The 8,101-nt window shown below is 41.6% G+C and overlaps 1 long non-coding RNA gene across 1 annotated transcript; it reads right to left on the bottom strand.

Moving 5' to 3' along the window:
* Positions 1 to 807: 807 nt before the first annotated feature.
* LOC131743977 (uncharacterized) lies at positions 808 to 7,870 on the bottom strand. The gene is made up of 3 exons (XR_010837606.1): positions 7,692 to 7,870; positions 1,694 to 1,774; positions 808 to 867 (listed from the first exon to the last, which is right to left on the bottom strand). It is a non-coding gene; the product is annotated as an uncharacterized lncRNA (long non-coding RNA).
* Between the last annotated feature and the right edge of the window lie 231 nt (positions 7,871 to 8,101).

Here is an 8,101-nt window from a genome sequence, read left to right as displayed (position 1 = left end):
CCAAAACAAGTGTCCAAGCAAGGGAAAAGTCATTCATAAGGAAAGACGGAGGAAATCACTGCTGCCCATTGGTTGATTTAAGCTAAGGATGCAAGTAGCCGTTACTTCAACTAATGGTAATGAATCTTCTGATGAGCAGTTTAGTGAAAATGTCCCCCATGCTTCCATTCTGCAAAAGGCTCAGAAGTGAAAAAAAAAAGTATTTACTTGCTAAATTAGTGGTGAAGAGATCATTGAGTAAAAGCAATATATAAGGATATTCTTTAGCAATAATAACTAATAAATTATTCTTAAAATTGCTAATATCTTGTGTCCTATGAAATGATTTACTAATACTAATATTGGCAGACACATATAGCACATTTTATGTCAGGTACTGTTCAAAGTGTTTGATATATATTATCTCAATTAACCTTCATACCAACCCTATGAGGTCATCACTATTATCACCATTTTACAGATGAAGAAACTCATGAAGGGGCTTCCCTGGTGGCGCAGTGGTTGAGAATCCGCCTGCCGATGCAGGAGACACGGGTTCGTGCCCTGGTCCGGGAAGATCCCACATGCCGCGGAGCAACTAAGCCCGTGAGCCATGGCCGCGGAGCCTGCGCGTCCGGAGCCTGTGCTCCGCAACGGGAGAGGCCACAACAGTGAGAGGCCCGCGGACCGCAAAAAAAAAAAAAAAAAAAAAAAAAACTAATGAAGAAGCTGAGTGATTTGCCAGTGTTACACGGCTACTTCATAGCCAAGCTGGGCTTTAAACCCAGCTAGTGTGGCTCCCAAGTTCACGTGCCTCACCTCTGTGTTTGCCGTCTCTCTGCTACTGAGAAGCAAAACCTTCACCACGGAAGCCACTGAATGAGGCAGCTAGAAAAAGAGAAGTACATCAATGTTCTAACTAACGCATTTTCCCATAAATTTGTCCTATCATTCAATATGTTAAGGCATTGAGCATTAACTTCTTTTTCTTTCCTAGAAAATTTTCCTGGTGGCACTTGCTAATCATGCTGCGTTTATCTGATGTCATAATAATCAACTGAAAAACTAAAGAAAAAATAAATCACAAACCAATTGGCATTTTTAATGAGGTTAGACAACTATTTATTTTTCCTGCTTAAATAACCATCTATTTTGAGCGCTATCAAGCTGTGGTCTACTTTGACAATGGCCTAAAGCCTGATCCAAAAATAAATGCTAATATGAGACTGCTGATATTATGCTTTATTTCTGATGAAGCAAGGTGTCAGTACTATGATTGAATTTCTTCTCTTATTTTATGTCTCTCTGGATCCAAGCACCACACACCCTCTAGACATTTAATATAAATGATGCTGCATTTTGGTCATATTACAGAAATCCTATGGAATTTTTAAGTCCGGAAGACTTTGAGGGAGTGGAGAACATCTACAGAATTCAGATTTTTTTCATGATATTTCCACTAAAATAGGATTGATTACTTCTGCCACTGATCTAAATGAGATGTTTAGCTTTTGACATTGTATGTATTTGTGTGTTCATTTCCCATCAATTCAACAACTAGACTCAAAAACAGCATTCCAATATATCAGCACCAAAGAAACTATGTCTTCCCAGAGGTTTCCATAGTGACAAATGCCTCTTATGAAAATTCCAGGTTAGACTCCCCTTAAATTTAAAGCAGTCACTTGATAAAAAGAAAAGTATAAAACCTTACCTCACACTTTTCTGAGGTTGATTCACAGGCTAATGTGTAAGTTCTTTTCTATCCACCATGAATGTAATACAGATGCAAATTCTGAATTAGAAAGAAAGTAAATTTGGGGATTAAAAAGAAAGATTATCTGAAAAATCCATTCATTTCACTTGAAGAGCATCATTAAACATGTACTATGTACTGTAATAAAAGTATATTGTTATTTTCCACACAAGGATTTTTCTGTTTGAATAACGGCAAAGCATAAAATGTAAATTTCAAAACATTTACATCTGAAAGCAGGATACACGTCCTTGGTAAAAGCAACAAGAGAATTTTTGTACACCGATTAGTTCCATTAACATTTTAATTCTCTGACAGTTGAAGAGTCCCAATTTATCAGCTGAGATAGTCAAAGCCAGAAAGCAATTTCTTCCAAAAGGAGCAGAAGTATCTCGTGAAAACAATGGATGCTAAAATATAAGAACTGACGTGGGACATGTCAGTAGTGGTTTGGAGTATCACATACACTACTGTATATTTTAGCTTTGATTTTTTACATATAGGAATGACAAAAGCTGTGTTTCTCTCACTGCAGTTACCACCAACGGTGAAAGCATTAAAATGTTTAGACATTTCGTAAAGAGGCAATCATTCATCAGACATCCTTAAAGAAATTTTCTGTCCTCAAATTTGCCTCTGTGTATTTACTGAGTGAATACTGCTTCAGTCACTGTACTAGCTTACTGTAGACAGAATGGTAAACAAGATATGGTGCCTGCCTCTCAAGACAAACGAGTAAAAGGCCAATATTTATATGATTTAATCATTTATACATACAGAGTTTGATTAAATGTGTCTATAAAAACAACAGCACATTATTTGAATAGCTTCTGTCTGGGAAAAAAATCAAAAAATATTATTTTTCATTTTTTATTATAGAAAAATTATTTTTAAATCATAGCTTTAAAAAGATTAAAAAGAAGTGCTCCAAAAACCATAAAAGAAGTCTTAAGAATGAAATGTCTACGGTCTTTGAAAAGCTCTGACATATTCATGGAAATGTAGAAAGCCACATGCATGTGTAAGTCTGTGGACATGTCAAGGAAAGACATGAGAAAACCCTAATATTTCCCCTCTGGCTGACCTTGAGATTATTTGAAAGCAGGAGCAAAAGCTAAGGCACAGTTGTAAACTGCCATTTACGGCATGCCTTAACACACATGCAGATTCCCTTGGCAAAGATAGGAAACAATGATTCAAAGCATTTAAGTAAATTTCTGGCCAGTCATTAGCTGACCAGTGAGTTAACCAAGCAGAGATTTCAGGGGTTCCACATAACAAAGGTTATGGATTTTACAGAATTAGCTCGTAAAAGTCACTAAACAAAGAGCAACAACAAAAAGTGATGGTAAGGCTGGAGTCTGATTTCCAGAAAATACAATGTGCAGTGAATTTCAGCAATGTAACTATCCTACCGCTTCAGGGATAAAGAGGAAGCTCCTGAGATCCTAAAATGCATACTTTTCTACCCCCCAGCACCACACTATGCCTTGATTAGCCAAGGAACTAAACTCATTATGCTTTTTTTCCCTCCTTGACAGTTACAACTAGAAGCCTGAGACGCCAGCCATCCCTCATCTGTCCCCTAGTCCCCAGTCCCTGAGAGACTCTGCACGGTCCCTTTTCTTTCTCCTTCTCTCACCTCTCTCCATCTCTCATTCCAGACATCCTTCCACTGTGCCCTTCTGAACTCACCACCCATCATCAGCAAGATCCTCCATATTTTCAACCTTGTCCCTACATGTTCCTTTCACCTTCCTTATAGAACAAAAGCCTGGCTCTCCTCAAAGACACCACCTTCCCTGGAATCCTCTCAAGAAATGGCTCTTTTTCTCCCACCGTCCTTGTACGGTTCCACTGAAAGGCAGAGCAAATATCTTTCTTCTGCCTCCTTCCCACTCTTATTCTCCTTCCCTTTTCTCCAAAACTTTCCGGCTTTGAAGATCATGTGATAAAAAGAATACTGCTTGTAAGTCCTCATGGATCCCCAGATCATTATCCTACATTTCTTGATGACTTTGGCTCACTTTTTAGATCACTATCATCCTCCCCCGTAAGATTGAGATTCCCTTCTGATAATTCTTGGAAATTGCCATTTATAGCAGCCTGATCTCTCAGTGTCTTTTTTTTCTTAACTTTTAATTTTACCTGGGAGAAGAGTTGATTAACAATGTTGTGTTAGTTACAGGGGTACAACAAAGTGATTCAGTTCTACATCTACGTGTATCTATTCTTTTTCAAATTCTTTTCCCATTTAGGTTGTTACAGAATACTGAGCAGAGTTCCCTGCGCTAGACAGTAAGTCCTTGTTGATTATCCATTTTCGATATAGCAGTGCGTACACGTCACTCTCGGTGCCTTGATCTCTTCTGTACAATGATCTCGCCCACCCCCTGTACCTCAGCCTCTCTCTCCCTCCTGTGGTGATGTCCCAGGTCTGTCATTACCAGTAGCTGTAGAACAGGACAGCATCTCCTGCTCAGCCCTCAGCCTGCAGCCCCAGATAGATGAGAAGAGAGCTTCCCTGGTCATCACCAAAAGCCCCCACAGCAAAGCCTCGGAATAAATGACCAGGGACTTGGAGACACTTAGCTGGCCAAACCTGCTTCTTCTACTTGAAAAATAAAAGAGGAAGGGTCATTTTGTTCTCTATGGAGAGGCCCACATGAAGATGAACATCATTGCCTATTTGTATGATTTGTATCATCATTGCTCTCTTAAATAAATACATCAACTGTATAGTATCCAGTCACATTCCCCACAGTGTCATTTAAAGAAACCAACCAACCAACCAACCAACCAATATAAATAAATAAATAAGCCAGAAGGAGTGGGAGATCCCAGTGTAAACAAACAAAAAAATTGCAGTTCCCCCAATAAAGTCAACTCGGGCACTTGGTGATTTAGATTTACTTTTTGTAAACAGTCCACAGGAGATGGACTTAGTGTGTTACCCTAAGGGAGAGTTATGATTTTCGAGCTTAATTTAATTTCATTTCTGAATATGTCATTATCAAAATGCAAGGGACTGAGTCTGCCCTTGCAGAAGAGCACTCTTCACTAATTACAGGCTTAATGTTAAATTAGGTCCTATTTCTCTGCAGCAGCAAAGTAATCAGAGGAGAATCCCATGCCTCTGTTAAACATTTACATTAGAACTGCCTAATTATGCCAGGATTTGTTTGGGTAGCACTGGCAGATGTTCTGAAAGGCTGTGGAAAACGCAGTTGCTGTTTCCTAGGAAATGGGCACCCACTTAAGACCATCCTGACACTATAGCAGGGTACATGAGTGCACATGTAGATGAAAAAATGTACCAGAGTTTTTTTTCAATATAATTCAGTAAAGTGGATCATCTGAACACCTGTAAGGAAGCTATTTGTTCTCCATCTGCCTCAGGAAAATACTGCAAGTGTTCCCGTGGAAGTCCACTAAACTTAGATATTTCCACAATTGAGTGTTACGGAAGAAGGCGGCGATGTAAATTATTACAATCAGAGTTTTAATCTGATTTTTGAAAAGTAATAAACCCACTCCAAGTCCCGTAGTGCCAGCTGACAGTACATTTTCCAAGACTTCTTTATGCAACATAAGGCATGAGATTTGAGAGACTATGAGATTGTGCTTGTTTTCAGCCCTGCTGTTTTGTAGCTGAGTGGGTGGCACCCTGCCAGCCATCTCTGCCGAACAAAGGAGTGAACAGAGCTGGCTCTGTTTTCTGTTTTTCCTCCCATACTGGTGTACTTGGGCGGGGGGATGGTAAACGGTGGGCTAGACAAGTGACAGATGGCATGTGTGCCCCAATGAGACTTGCCAGTGCTGGAGGCTCTTCCTTCCCACCATGCTCAGGGGCTGCCACGGCCCCACATACAAGTGAGATTTGCTCCAGGAAAGCTTGCTTGAATGGACAAGCTTGGCACTAACCCTGAGTCTGGCAGGTGGCCTGAAGGACCCCGATTTGACTTATCATAGTTCTGGGTCATCACTGGACATTTCCTTCCTCTAGGAGGCATTCCAGAACAATAAAACTACTTCCCACTAGTGCCAAGAACTCCCGGCACTGACTTTTCCTTTCTTTGAAGTCAGATTATTCCTGAAAAAAGAAAAATTAAGTTTAAGAAAAGAATAAAGAAAAATTTAAGTTTAAGAAAAGAATAAAGAAAAATTTAAGTTTAAGAAAAGAATAAAGAAAAATTTAAGTTTAAGGGAAGAATAAAATTCTCCTTTACAGGCAGTTTTGGGGAAAATCCGATGATGTAATCTTGCTTCCCTTCCACCCTATTGTACCTTCCCATGTCACTGGCTTTCTACTGCCATCCTTCCCCCCAAGCTCTGTCCTGCCGTTGTTCTCCCCCATCCTACCCCACCCAGATCCTGTTTCGCTGATTTTATAGGGAAGAAAGAAAAAATTCCTTGAAGACAGTGGCTGATCGGTTCCCAGCATCTAGCCCAATGCCAGAATATAATAGATATGTAATAAATGCTTACTGAATAAGTTTAGAAAGTGCTATATGATATCAAGAAAATAAGGAGAAAGGATCAGGACTGTCTATGTAGCACAACATATATCCCCCCAAGAAATAAGCCATATTAAAACAAAAGCTCCATGTATTAAATGTTCACACGCCTCTTCAGTGTTTCTTGTCCTCCCCACCAGAAGGTAGAGCCTATTTCTCCACCCTCCCTGACTCCGGACCGATTGTGTAAGTGTCATTGACCCACAGGACATAAGGTAAGGTACATCCTATCCATTACAAAACCTAGTCCTTAAGAGTTTGCAGGCTCTGCTCTTGTTCTCTCGGGAGCCTGAAGCCGGTACATTCTGAAGAAGCTGGGCATAGCCTCCTGGGGGGTGAGAGGCCACTTGGAGGAGAGCCAAGGTGCTCTAGCCAACGGCCAATGCCAACTGCCAGACGCGCGAGTGAGGCCAGCTTGAGTGAGGCCCCTGTCGAGCCATCCACAATCAGCAAAAGAACCACCCAGATGGCAAACTAGTGGAACCGTGAGAAATACTCAGTCGTTGTTGCCTTGTTGGGGCTCAGCTGCCCAGCAAGAGAGCCCTGAAACACTCCGTGCTGTCCGGGTCATCAGTACCTCTCCTCCCACCGCGAGGCTCCAGGGCCTACGGTCCTCGGTAACAAGGCGGCAGCTACTTTCTTGGTTTCGGGGTCCCCCAGCCACAGCCCCGGCTCAGAATCCACTTGCTGTCATCCATCCTCCTAGGATCCTGTACCTTTGCCTCCCGCCGGGAGCTTCTCTCCTCATCTCTTTCTCTCTCCAACAAATAAATCTGTTGAATGGTCTGCTTGGTTTTCGTTTGAAATTTTTCCCTGTGAACCTACTACTTGGGTCACCCCACCTGAGTTCCAGGGAAGACCCCACAGCTCACTGAACCTGACCGGATCCCTGAGACATACCATGCCCAGGATTCTGCTTCTTCAGGAAGGGGGTTCTTTACATCAATGCTTTCAGTTTTTTATATTTTACTATAAAATATTTTATATTAAATATTTAATATTTTAAAGAAAAAAAAGGCTATGGATACATGAAACTCACATAATGAAATACTAATTATGGAACATTATCTTGAACACAAAACTGTACCCTCTCTCTATGTTCCATTAGGGCCTTTATTACTATTTGTAGTAAGTTTTTGCCCTTATATCAGCAGATGCTCACCGGTAACCTTCAGGAAGCTCTTTACCAACTGGTTTTGCTGTCATTTATTATCCCAGGAGTAACCTTGTCTGTTTACTTGGTCTGCAGTGACTGCCCTTTGACCTGGGTCTAGAGTCTTCTTCTATGGTGACATTCGTCTCATTAATTCTCTAGACACTTTGACAATAATAGTCATTTCAAGTTACTCTTAGTGGGAACATTCATTATCTGGCTGGGGTCCCAGCTGAAAATGACAACCAAACCCTTCCCAAATTCCAGAATCGGTGTGACCACTTACCTGCCCCGTGGCTGCTGCTGCCACATAGGGCTATCTTTCTCCTCCGGTCTTTCTCGGTTGCAATCGCTGCACCTGCAGATTCAGCTGCTGCGCCAGTGGCAGCTCATCATGGCAGGTGGCAGTGGAAACCACTCTTCTGCTCTTCCCTGGTCACCAGCTTTCTCTCCAGGCCATGGGCTCCCTCCTGAATGTTCACTTACAAACTGAGATCAGGAACTAGGCTCTGAAGCGAGCACTAGTCTTTCTATGTAGTCTAACCCGTTGACTGCCGCCCTCCAGAAGAGTTACAGAGGCTGGAAGCCGTCCTAGGAAAAATGAGTCACGCGGTGGCAATTCTCTTCATAGAGAGACGTCATGCCTCTGCGTCAACAACAAAAGAAAGGGCATGGCTCAGTGGCCACGCGATCTCA

The sequence above is a fragment of the Kogia breviceps genome, chromosome 17 (genome assembly GCF_026419965.1).
Source record: "Kogia breviceps isolate mKogBre1 chromosome 17, mKogBre1 haplotype 1, whole genome shotgun sequence".
In the NCBI taxonomy this organism is placed as follows: Eukaryota; Metazoa; Chordata; class Mammalia; order Artiodactyla; family Physeteridae; genus Kogia; species Kogia breviceps.
The sequence above is the reverse complement of the archived record's forward strand: the minus strand, read 5'-3'. Positions and strand labels throughout refer to the sequence as shown.